Here is a 14,074-nt window from a genome sequence, read left to right as displayed (position 1 = left end):
AGTCCCTCCTTATCAGTATTCATATTAAATGTAAATAGATTAAACTCTCCAGCAAAAGGCAGAATGGATTTTAAAAAAAAATCAAAACACATAATCTAACTATATGCTGTCTACAAAGACTCACTTTAGATCCAAAGATACAAATAGGTTGAAAGTGAAAAGATGGGATAAAGTATTCCATGCAAATGGTAAACAAGAGAGCTGGGTTAGCTATTCTAATATCAGAAAAAATAGACTTTAAGCCAAAAACTGTCACAAGAGACAAAGGAGGATATTATATATTAGTAAGAAGATCAATTCATCCAGAACATATAACGATTTTAAACATATATTTACCAAACAGCAGAGTCCCAAAATGAAGCAATCACTGACAGAACTGGAGGGAGAAAGAGACAGTTTTACAATAACAGTTGAAGACTTCAATATACCACATTCAAAAATTTATAAAATATCCAGATAAAAGATCAATAGGGAAAAAGAGGATTGAACAACACTATAAATGAACTTGATCTAACAGACATATAAAGATATCCCACCGAACAACAGAATACACATTGTCCTCAAATGCAAGTGGAACATTCTCCAAGACAGAATGTATTTTAGGCCACAAAATAAACCTCAATACATATTAAAAGACTAAAATCATAAAAAGTATTTTCTCCAACCACAATGGAATAAAGCTAAAAATAAAAATCCAGGGGGAAAACACACAAATATGGAAATTAAGCAAGAGACTCATAAACAATGGGTCAAAGAAGAAAATAGGAAATCCCTTGAAACAAATGAAAATGAAAATACAGCATACCAAAAACGTATGGGATGCAGTGGAAGCAGTGCTCAGAGGGAAATTGATAGCTATAAATGCCTACATTAAAAAAGGAGAATTTCAAATCAATAACCAAACTTTACCTTGAGGAACTAGAAAAGAAATAAAAACTAAGCCCAAAGCTAGCAGAGGGAAGGAAATAACAAAGATCAAAGTAGAGATAAATGATGTAAAGAATAGAAAAATGGAATCAACAAAACCAAAAGTTGGTAAAAGTCATGACCCTGGCTTCTGGTCAAGATGGTGGAAAAGATGGTCCCCAGCATTGCTCTCTTCCACAAATCAACCAAATTACAACTGTTAAAGTGCAACAATAGCCAAGCTGGGGCCGCTAGAGCTCAGGGGAAGAGGAAGAGAGACCTACGGGATGCATGAAGGTGGGAGAAGCCACGATGAGAGAAAGAAAAAACCACTCCAATCCGTTTTGAGCCCTGACCACTTCAGGGCTGGAACTGGTGAGTGCACAGAGCAGAAGCTGGCAAAAGCTGCAGCTGTGCCCTTCAGATGGAGTTGCTTGGAGGCTGCAGGGGAGAAGAGGACCTTGGTGGCCCCCAGGACAGCAAGACTACTAATAGGGTTCCTGTGGACCCACACAGGAGTGAGGAGCCAGAACAACTGAAAAAAAGGAGCCACTCAGAGGCCAGTGAGTTATCACAAGGGACTGGCACATGGCCCAGCCCATGGGAAGTGTTTGGAGCATGGGTGGTGGGGTAGATGTACGCACCGAGAGAACACTGCAGCACAGCAAGGACAGCTGATCCACCCTCCAATCAGCGTAGGACCACTCAGTGGAGACTGGTCAGGAATACAGAACTGCAAGTGGTGCAGTTTGCTGAAGACTCAGGCCCAGACCAGAGTTTCCACACAACCCAGGTGCACCAGATCTCACGAGTCCTGGAAGCACCTTTAAAGTCAACCTTTAAAACCTGAGCTGCACAAAAAGCCTTCCTCAGGAAATCAGCAGCAAAGCAACAACTTAGCTCAACCACAGAGCTCAAGTGTTGGTCCCCACAGGAAGTTCCCCCATTTTAGAAGCAAAAGACAACAAATTAGTTCCAGTGCAGAGTTTTAAGTGCTGGGAACAGCAAATAATCCAACACAGATCTGAAATAAAAAACAAAATACCCACAGACCAGAGACAAAGTTTGATATTAACTAGTAAAGGTCTCTCATCTCCAAAGAACACCTATAAAACCTAGAAGGACCAGAAGTCCCCTGGGCTACCAAGGGGGAGGCCGGAGACCTCGGGCACACCCCCTGACACCTACAACCACCACAGTAATGACCACCGAGCTGCTGCAGGAAACGCCTCGGGCTCCTGAGCTGGGGTGGTGAGGGTTAGGGCTTCAGCCACAGCCCTCTGATATCTGCACCCACCCCAGCCATGACCAAGCCACTCCTGGAAGCCCCCTGGTCTCCCATACAGGAATGTGGGGTATACCACAGGCCTCAACCCCGGCTCTCCTCCTTCCTCCATCTCCCACCCTATTTCCTTCCCCTTTCCCCTCTCCTCCACCCCCACAACTGCTCCACATCATAGAATGTAAAAAGAAAAAAGTAATATTAATAAACTTTAAAAAGTAAAAATAGATAAATAAATAAAACCCAAAAGTTGGTTCTTTGAAAAGATGAACGACACTGACAAACTTTCTGCTAGACTGATAAAAAAAAAAAAAGAGAAGACACATAATTAACATCAGAAATGAAAGGGGTAACATTACTACTGACCTTTAAACCTCCCAACAAAGAAAAGTCCAGGATCAGATGACTTCACATCAAATTCCACACACACAAAAAAATTTTTGGCTGGCCAGTACAGAGATTGAACCCCAGAACCCTGATGTTATCAGCACTGCACTCTAACCAACTGAGATAACCAGCCACCCCACAGAAAGTTTAAAGAAGAATGAACACCAATCCTTCTCAAACTCTTCCAAGAAACATAAGAGAAAATACTTAATAACTCATCCTATAAGGCCAAGTTTAATATCAAAGCCAGACAGAGATCACAAGAAAAGAACATTACAGACCAATATACTCTATGAATATGGATGCAAAATCCCAATAAACTGCTATCAAACCAAATTCAATAATATATTAAAAGGATGACACTGATCAAGGAGAATTTATGCCATGAATGCAAAAGTGGTTCAACATAAAATTAATAAATGTAATATACCACATTAATGGAACAAAGGAAAAGAAACATGATTATTTCAATTGATGCAAAAAGGGCATTTGAAAAAATCCAACACACTTTCATGACAGAAACACTCAGAAAATTAGGAATAGAAGGAAACTTCCTCAACATGATAACAGGCATTTATGAAAAGCTCACAGCTAATATTATACTCAGTAGTGAATGACTGAAAGCGTTTCCCCTATGATCAGGAACAAGACAATGATACCCGCTTTCACCACTGCTATTCATCATTATACTAGAAATTCTAGCCAAAGCAATTAGACAAGAAAACAAATAAAGGCATCCAGATTGGAGAGAAAGAAGTAAAACTATACCATTCATAGATGATATCATCTTGTTTACAGAAAATCCCAAAGAATCCACAAGAAAGCTACTAGAGCTAATAAATGAATTCACAAGAGTTTCAGGGTATAAGATCAATGTACATAAAGCAGTTGTGTTTACATATACCAGCAATAAACTATCTGAAAACAAAATTTAAAAAATTATTCCATCTACAATAACATCCAAAAGAATAAAATATCTAGAAATAAATTTCACCAAAAAGGTGAAATACTTTTGACTTATACACTGAAAATTACAAAACACTGATGAAAGATATGACATAAATAAGTGGAAAGACATGCCATTCATGGACTGAAAGACAATATTGTTAAGATGCCAATAGCTACTCAAAGCAATCTACAGATTCAATGCAATTCCTACCTAAATTCCAACATCATTTTTCAGAAATGAAAAAGCCAACCCTTAAATTCATATGAAAGTGAAAGGGGCCCCAAAGAGCCAAACTGTCTTGCAAAAGAACAAAGTTGGAAGACTCATATTTTCTGATTCAAAAACTTACTAAAAAGCTACAATAATCAAAACAGTGGGGTATTGGCATAAAGATAGACATACAGATCAATGGAATAGAACTGCGAGTCTAGAAATAAGCCACATATACCTAGGCTAATTGATTTCAACAAGGGTGCCACATCCATTCAGTGGGGGAAGAACAGTCTCTTCAACAAATGATGTAAGAATAACTGGATTTCCACATACAAAAGTGTGAAGTTGGACCTCCACCACTGGATTTGGCAATGGATTTCTAGATATGACACCAAAAGCACAAACAACAAAAGATTAAATAAATTGGACTTAATCAAAATTAGAAATTCTTGTGCATCAAAGAACATTAACAGGAAAGTAAAAAGACAAAATACAGAATGAAAGAAAATATTTGCAAGTCATATATCTATCTGATAAGGGTATATTTTCCAGAATACATAAGGAATTCCTACAACTCAACAAAACTACCAACAATGAAATTTTAAAATTGGCAAAGGAGTTAAACTGACATTTTTCCAAAGAAGATATACAAATGGCCAATAAGCACATGAAAAAATGTCAACATCATTAGTCATTAGAGAAACACAAACCAAAACCACAATAAGATACCACTTCACACATACTAGGTTGGTATAATTTTTTTTTTTTTTTTTTTGTCGTTTTTTCATGACCGGCACTCAGCCAGTGAGTGCACCGGTCAGTCCTATATAGGATCCGAACCCGCGGCGGGAGCGTGGCCGCGCTGCCAGCGCAGCACTCTACCAAGTGCGCCACGGGCTCGGCCCGGTATAATTTTTTTTTTTTTTTTTTTAAAGGAAAATAACAGTGTTAATAAAGATGTAGAAATATTGGAACCCTCAGGCATTGCTGGTGGGAATGGAAAACGGTGTAGCCACTGTGGAAAATAGTTTGGTGGCTCCTCAAAAAGTTAGATGTAGAATTACTACATGACCCAGCAATTCCACTCTTAGGTATATACCCAAAAGAAACTAAAATAGGAACTTAGATATTTGTATGGTGATATTCACTGCAGATGGAAACAATCCAGGTGTCCATCAACATGGACATACAAAATATGGTATAGCCATACAATGGTCTCTCAAAAAGGAATAAATAAAAGGAATGAAGTACTGATATGTGCCACAACATGGATAAACCTTGAAAACATGCTAAGTGAAAGAAGACAATCACAAAAGACCACATATTGAATGATTTCATTTATATGAAATATCCAGAATAAGCAAATCCACTGAGACAGAAAGTAGGTTGGTAGCTGCTAGGGGAAAATAAAGAGTGACTGCTAACAGACACAGGTTTCTGTTTGGCGTGATGAAATGTCCTGAAATTAGATAGTGGTGATAGAGGCACAAAACCCACTGAATTGTATTCTTTAAAAGGGTGAACTTCACGGGATGTGAATTAAATCTCAATAAAATTGTTATTTAAAAAAAAAAAAAACTTCCATGCTAGACATAGGCTATCACTATGCCCTCTTTCCATGTAATAACAATGATAATGATAATGATATGTATTCAACCATTTATTTAAAACTCAATCATTTATTTAAAACTCAATCTTCTGACTACAAAAGAGCCTCACTGCATTGGAAGTTCTTCAAAGACATGTTGAAAATCATTGCTTTAGATCAAACTTTCATCTGGACAGATACATAAACAAATGTTGAGCCTCTAAAAGGACTGGAGCTCAATCTCCCTGCATTGAGGATATACACAAGAAAAGGAATTCCTTGAAGTGCTACAGGACAGATAAAAATAGAAACACATTAGTGATTTATTCGAAAATCACCTCTTTACTACAGCAACAGAAAAACCTTTATACAAGTACAGTAGTAAAGGGTAAATTGCACAAATACAAAATGGTCATTTTTTTTAAAATTAAGAAATGTCTTTAATTTCAGTGTCAGTTCTCTTGCCATTCTCCTTTCTACATTCTAGATTTGATGATATATGTTTGAATACAGAAAGACACATTTCTCTCCCCTTCCCCTTTCCCACCTCTAGTGACCACAGTCATCCCCTTCTGAAAGTTGCTTAAGTAAGAACTTCTGTTTGTTAGAGACTTTCTATTCTGATAAAAAACGGTAGAGTTAATTCTAGTAACATTAAGGAACTGGTCACATCTCTATTGACCAACTGTGAATCTACTTAATTTCTCAGCGTACCATTTGCTAAGCAGTAAAATTTTCTTTCTAAATATCAGAGCATCCAAGTCCACAGCTGGTGTACTTTAAATCAATGAAAATTAAGCTTAAATTTCACAAGCTTTATCTGTTTGTATTCTTGCTTTCATGTATTAATTATCACAGATTTCTAAAAATGTGGTAAATCATCTGGGTAAGGATAATTGCAGGCTTTGAAGAAATCGTGTTTCATCACTGGGATAACTTTTAGTAATTTTTTGGCAACGTTTGGTAATCTTATTGCTTTACTGAAGCTGTTCCCTCAATTAAAATTATATTAAATGCATTACTAAGAGTATGGATATAAGTTTTCTTGAACATATAAAAAGTTAGTTCTTTTTATTGAGAGAACAGTAAACACATTTAACTGGTAAAATTACTTAAGAAAAGCTATGATCTTTTGTTTAAAAAAATGGTACTACCAACATCAAAGCATTTTTTCCTATTACATATCCACTTTGAGGTCAATATTTTAATCTGAGTTACTTTAAATCCTATCAGAGGGACTCAAGCTAATTCAGTTTGAAAGCTGGGGGGAAATTAAATCTTACCATTTTTAATAGGAATTGGTAAGGTAGGGAGTCAGTATAATCTATTTCCATTAAACACTAATAAATAAGCAAAACTCAAGATGAAGTCAGAACTATATTTTTAAAAATACTAAGTATATAAACATAAAAATACACTATTAATTATTAGCAAAAACAAGACACATTTATTTGTAAATATACCACTCATACACTGTGTCAACCTCCAAAGCAGCATAACTATTCTCAACTGTCCTGTCCCAGACAAAGTAACTTAGTTTTTTAGACTCTTAAAAATAGCACTAGTCCTAATTATCACTATTGGTTTTAGACCTCCTCTATATGACATCCTAAAAGGCAAGTTAAATAATAGTCAAGTTATTTTTTTTCTCAAGGACTTAAGTGGTTCTCTTGCAATGTGATTGCACTCCATCTTACAAAGGAAATGACCACTTGTTTAGAATTACAATAACAGAATTACAGAAGTAAGGGCAATGTGCTACTCAATGTCCACCCCCTCTTTTTTCCTAGCTACCCATTTTTACTGATATGACAACTAAGGATCATAATGATTAAGTGACTTGTTTAAAGTCATATAAGTCATCAGCAATGGAGAAGCTACGAATGCTTGGCTCTTTGCTTCTTTGTCATTCTTTCCTCTTTTCCACCACAGTTTCCAGCAACTTAATAAAAATATGGCAGCATTAAACATATTTACCAGCTATTGATACTTGTCAACTCTCATAAAGAAATTATGTCAAGAACATTAAAAATCTATCTTGACACAAATACCATTTCTTGTAGCAGAATTTTCCTTAAATACAAGAAAAAGGTACATTCTTCTCTTCTATTTCGAACTGATGATTTGTTCTACTCCAAGTACTTTTTGGGGTTGAACACATATTGCCAAACGTTCAGCCGGTCTTGCTCAGCACTAGAGCAGCTCGTTAGAGGACTCTGTTTCCTCCTCCATTCACCTCAATATGCTGCTTGGTCCACCAGTGGTTATTTGCCTCTACAGGTGACCAACTACATGTATTGATGGTTATAACTTTTAATAGCATAAACAGCTAACCAACACTGAAGCACACACAAAAAGTGATAACTTGGGAAAGAGACAGACTGTGAAATCCCTGCCCACCACTAATAAGTAATCTAAAATAAATATTTCAAAAATAACCGCTTGAAATTTTGCCTGCAACCGTGTGCTAGTTCACATACTATATTGTCTAATTCTTTTCCCTCCCTCTCCCACTGATGCCCTCTCAAGATGCTACCATCTTTACATCATTATCTGAAGGAAGTTAAGTCCTTCTGCCCAAAACAAAAGTTGATGGTAGTGCTGAATTAACTGAAAAGATTTCTGTTAACCATTCACCTAACAAACCACCTACCACATAGCAAATACTATTCTCTGGACTGTTAATGTCATACAGTTTTTCTTCTCTCCATGCAGAACACCACAAAAGATTCTTTTTAATATTTACTACACACGGAATTTCCCATATCTTTTCAACTATGGCATCCATCACATCAAGTAAATATAAAAGGTGTTGAGTAAACAAGGTTAAATGAAATTTACATTTATTCTCTGACTAGACATAACTGAGAAAAGATCTCAAATAATGAAATCAAACTAATGGATCTACAGAAGGGTGAACTCTTAAAAGCAGTTTTCAACATACTGTGTACATGAAAATGGGATACGGAAGCACTATCATTCCAACCTAGACAATGATCTGAACACATTTTTATTTATTTATTTATTTATTTTTTAAAATTCCTATTTATTTTATTTTATTTATTTATTTTTTTGTCCTTTTCGTGACAGGCAGGCACTCAGCCAGTGAGTGCACCGGCCATTCCTATATAGGATCCGAACCCGCAGCGGGAGCGTCGCCACACTCCCAGCGCCGCACTCTCCTGAGTGCACCACAGGCTCGGCCCAACACATTTTTTTTTAAATCAAGCTTCTTCACAATACTTAAAAATATAAATAGTCCTCCAATCAATAAATTTAGCATTGCTTACACCAAAAAAAAAAAAAAAAAAAAAGTGGAATATCAAGCATTAAGATAGAAACAGTTAAGGTGACTAATAGCCCACTATCATCGGGAAAGAAGTTTTTCTACTATATTCAGAAACAACAGTGGTTCTCAAACAGGGGAGATTTTGCCTTCTAGAAGACATTTTTTGGTTGTCATGACTGGGAGGGGGTGCCATTGGCATCTGGCAGGTAGAAGCCAGGGACGCTGCTACACACCATACAATGCACAGGCAACCCCCACAACAAAGAATTATTTGGCCTAAAATGTCAATTATACCAAGGCTGAGGAACCCTGAGAAATGTAATCTATACCCAGAAATATCTTGGGTTTTTTATATTTGTTTGTTTTTGGTAAATATTGGTAGAGTAAAAGATAAGCCACTGAGTGACTCACATTCTGAATAGTACTAAAGGACTGCAAAACAATGAAAGGGCTATTTTGGAGAATTATTCCAAGAGAATATGATTTATTTGTAGTGGTCTGTATAAAGCAGCATCACTAAAGAAAAAAAAAAAAACTATCACACTATTCCAGATAAATGGGGATTTACTGTAGTTTCATAAAGTAAACTTTAAAAAGAAAATTTCCTTTCCATAAGGCCTTGTATCCACTGAGGATACAAGTCTGAAACCATAGCCCTGAACAATGACTGCATTCTCCAACAGTTACCTGATTAATCTAGCCACTCCAAATGCTAAAGCTATAAAAAGTATATATAAACATGAGGGAAGGGCAAACCCTCCAGAAACTGAAAAAACAAACATTTTTAATTCATGCCTTCTGCTCACTCCATAAGAATTTTGCTTTTAAAGACCCATCAAAAGCAGTTTCTGAGAACCAGAGGTTTAAAAAAAAAAAAAAACAGAAAAAACAAGGAATGTGAAAGTCAGGAAAGTATTTGTCAGATTAGTGAGAGACCTTTGTGAGGATGAGGCCTTTATCCTCTACACACTTATCCCTACAGCAATTCACTAGGCTTCAGAATTATGGCTGCTGAAGGTAATTTAGTACATTTTTACCTTCTGTGTACATCAACATTTTCACTTGTTTACTGTGAGCTCACTCTGTGCAGAGTATTATGTTAGGACAACTGCAAATATTCCTTCCATGATTAAAACTGTTATCTTCCTCTTTCTTTCTTATTTACCAAGATTTAAATGATGAATAAAAAATGTTTTAATAAAGAATTTGGAGACTTTAAACTCTCAAAAGCATTAAGATAATCTTGACTAACAATGAAAACTTAATTTAGGGAGCAATTTTTAGTATTCTTTTAAAATATCAATAAGTACAGTTGTTTTAAAAATTTAAGTATGATCCTCAATGAAATACCTGACTCAACAGTACTGATTATTTTTTATATGTAAACAGTATTACCAGTTTAAAAGCTAAAAGTAATCAATCCTAATTGAGCAACCCTGTTTAAGAGATAAAAATCATCTTCAAAACTGTAGTCAAGAATATCTTGGTTTTAAAAAGTAAACTGAAGTGCATTTAATTTATTAACTGAAATAGTCCTTTAACCCAAAACCCTGCTTAAAAGATTTGTTTTTCTGGTATTCTTTTAAATTGCTCTGGACTTCATCAACAGGCCCAGCTGTTAAATTGAGGAGCAATGACAAAAATCCCTGGGCAAACAACTGCTAAGAGTGAGACCCTTTCTTTAGAATAATCAGAGATCGTTGACAAAAGGGAGCCAGACCAAACATCTTTTCAAAAATAAATCAAGAAGCTGGGAAGAAATAAAATAAATGCATTTATATACATCTTAAAGAAAATTGTGTTTTACCCCCTCACTGGATCCTGCTTTGCTAGAAAACAAAAATCCAACAAAAATTAAAATCTGAAAAAGGGATAGCGTATAAGTTTCTGCCAATGAGAAATGATCCTCACTAATCAAGTGCAAAGTGGGAAAAACTGGTTCCATTACCCAGACATTATCAGGCACCTGATAAACAGACTTTTAATAGACTTTAAGAACCAAGTGTCACTGTAAATTAGCCTGTAGAACTATATGTGCAACTTTTACTTCCTTGACTTCACTTAGGCAATTTTAAGATGGTCAATTTTAAGTTAAACATATACTTTTCAACCACATCCCCTTTTTAAACGTGATTTTTCTTGGATTCCAGAAAGCATCAACTGAACCTTAACTAGAGTGTTGGCAGATTGGTCTCTCTAAATATCGTAGTCCTACCCATCTTATTTTTCCAAAATCAAATAACTTTTACTTATGTGTTAGCACTCTTGAATTATGGCAGGTAACTGCTAATGGCTTGACTTGAAGTGAGTATGCACACAGGTGGGAGACCTTGTCCTTTATGGAATCTGCAAATTTCAATAAAACAGGGACAATGTAGCAAAATCTTGCCTATTTTGGGTCCAAAGATCATTTATAAAATCCAAAATCTAGGTTATTGTCTCATAGCTCTTATGGTTTTTTTCAATGTCACTCCCCTCTTTTCTTTTTTTTTAAAAACATTGCTCTTTAAATGCTTTTAATATATTTTAATTTCACATTCCAAAATCAACTTTGGACTATAACTTATGCATTACTCTTTTAAGATAGATACTACACCAAAAGAGTATTTCATTAATCCCACAAAAAAGCCTCCAGTTTTATCTTAATTTTCAACTGGTGATAAACATTTTATTCATGAAAAACAACCTACATCCTTTTAAAGAAAATGACTATTGCCACTTAAAGTTAGAGAAATGCACCCCCTACACAACTTTACTGATGCCAAAATTAACCTCAAGATATTGAAAAACGTAATCAAAAAGTTACAATAATTCCTATGTTCTTCCATTTACAAATGTTCACACAAAAATTATCTTTTACCCAACTGAACAATCCCGAAAAACCTAAGAAATGTAAGTCAGCTTTATGTTCTCTTTCCCTCTATCCTAAGACTTCAGTTTCCACCTTTTATGGAAAGGAAATAAACAACTAGCTTCCTGTTCAATCACTAGCTTACAGCCAGTCTTTTACACATCACAGAACACAACCCGCCTCCTCCTTTACTTCTCTCAAATGTGTCTTATCTTAATTTAAACTTGTTGAAATATGAGACCGTTTTACCACACTAATGCTTTCCTATGAAATTTATCTTACTTATTTCAACACTAAGAGGCAAGAAACATCAAGATATCTGTAGATTATTTCTGATTTCTAAAATATTTAATTTATATAATGAAGACTTAGTAATCATGAAAGTGAAAATCTGATTTGCCAAAATTTAAAAATATTGAAATTTATAGGAAAGAGTTTAATCTGTTCTTACTGTTGCATACAACTAGAAAAAGGGCCTCTCAATCATTCCCCTTTCTATTCTAATTACATGAAAATGTGAAACAGCTAAAATGACTATCAATAAAAAGGATTACCTTTTTTAAAAGCTAAATATTACTTTAACCCTATACTTTCCTTTAAAAATGGGACGCTTAGCAAAACTAAATTAGACGAATTCTTTTATGCTTGGATGAACAACAGGAAAGCAAAGCCTCCAGGCCTTTGGGGAGGAACCCTGTCCCTGCAGCCCTGCTCTGATGTGCTTGGGAGATAAGGCTCCATAGTGACACTTAAGGAAAGGCCTGTTCACATTTGAATTTCTGCATTCCTTGAGAACAATTCATGGCAATAACTAACTTTGCAGAAGAGCTACATGAAAGCTTTGGCCAATGAATGAGGGTCATCTGCTCTTTATCACAAGGGTAAACCTCATCCTGGCCAGTTTCTAACCTTTTAACCCTGTGAATTCCTAATTTACACATGAATAATGGAATTCTTGCCTAGAGTGCAACTTTCAGCTTCTAGTTCCTAAGTTTAGAAACCAAGACTTGATTGCCTGTGTGTAAAAATCTAAAACTTGCACATATTAAAGTTTTAGATTTCCAGGTGCTGTACTATTACACTTCTGAACCAAAAGATATGCTTGCTGAAAAAATTCTTTGACTAAGAAAATAAAAAGAACATACTTGCACCCTGCTGTTATCAATAACTAGGAGAGAACTAGCTTTAAAACAAACAAAAACCAAAACCAGAATGTCCACTTAATGCTTATTCTCTTCCTGTTTAATATGTAAAAAATCTTTACCCTGAACACAGGATAAAGTGATTTGGGCCTCCATCATTTGACACTCCTTAAATATCAGAACTGACTTTGTTAATTCAGGACCTCTAAGAAATCTCATATTTCTAAAGAAAAACCTAACCCACTATGCATTTCTTATTTTTAATCTATAATACTGAATGGATTATCCCAGCAAAATACCTCCTCAGGGTTAAAGAAAATGTGTGCATATAAAAAATGTGGTCCCTAACTGATCACAGTTGGTACTGTATTTACAGCAAAGCAATGTTATACATAATTTCACTGGAAAGTTTTTGATACTTATAATATGAAGGTACTTCAACACAAAAGTCTTCAAGTTGGGTCAAATAAATATTTATTATTAGTGATAATTTTTATAATGATACAAAAATCTAAAGATATTCAAAATGCCTGTACTAACTTTTGGTACACCTATTACACAAGTGTTCAGAGTTTACTTATGAAGTTAGAAAGCTCTGCATGTTTTCAAAAGTGTTTCTGGGAGACCCAGAATTCTATCAGGCTTCTCAGGAGGTCCTGGAAACAACGTGTGGTCGTGACAAATGCTTCATCTTTTCAAGGCTTATCCACCCCCCCTTCACTCCTCTACCCCCTACCCCAAAAGGTAATACAAGTTACAGTTCCTGGGTATAAAAACACAAGAGTCCACAAACCTGAAAAGGTAGAAAATCACAACTCTATAAAACAATTTTACATTAGACAAAAATTAAATGAACAGAACATAAGCATAAAAAGCTGAAAGAACACTATCCTGAAAATAGTACCGTACAGAAAAACCATTACTCAATGGGGGAAAAAAATGATTATTAGTCAATGATTACAGCAAAAACAAAAAAAAAGAGTTTATCAAAAATCCTCTCAGGTTTACGCTATTCTTTGACAAGGGTGGGGGTGGGGCTAGAATTAGAAACTTCTCTAATTCTCTGACATATTTCAACATAAAAACACCTCTGCTTGCAATTTATTTTCTACAATAAATTGTTATTGTACAAATGAAATAAATTACTAATATGAGAGTGGTATAAATACAGCTATGAACGTTACAATAAAGTCTCCTAGGAAATTCCTGCCAATAGCTTCCTAAATTTCAATTTGTATAGACTTTGAAGAAGCTATTTCCTAAAGATTATGCCTTTATCTCAAGAACTCCCTCTTCCTATTGTTCATCTTGTAAATGATCAATTTATGGGTATAGTGCAAAGTCTATCTTTTGTGGACTAACAAAAGCACGTTACTAGGATGCCCGTAAAACTATTAAGATACAGTTTTGTTTTGTTTTTCAAGATTTTAATAGCGTATTGTAATAGAGTGCTGCATGTCAGATTCC

General features: G+C 35.3%; 1 protein-coding gene across 1 annotated transcript in view; it reads right to left on the bottom strand.

Moving 5' to 3' along the window:
• The window catches only part of PRTG (protogenin), a 117,192-nt gene that overhangs the window by 99,751 nt on the left and 3,367 nt on the right, over positions 1–14,074 (bottom strand). The window lies entirely within an intron of this gene.

The sequence above is a fragment of the Cynocephalus volans genome, chromosome 3 (genome assembly GCF_027409185.1).
Source record: "Cynocephalus volans isolate mCynVol1 chromosome 3, mCynVol1.pri, whole genome shotgun sequence".
Lineage (NCBI taxonomy): Eukaryota > Metazoa > Chordata > Mammalia > Dermoptera > Cynocephalidae > Cynocephalus > Cynocephalus volans.
The sequence above is the reverse complement of the archived record's forward strand: the minus strand, read 5'-3'. Positions and strand labels throughout refer to the sequence as shown.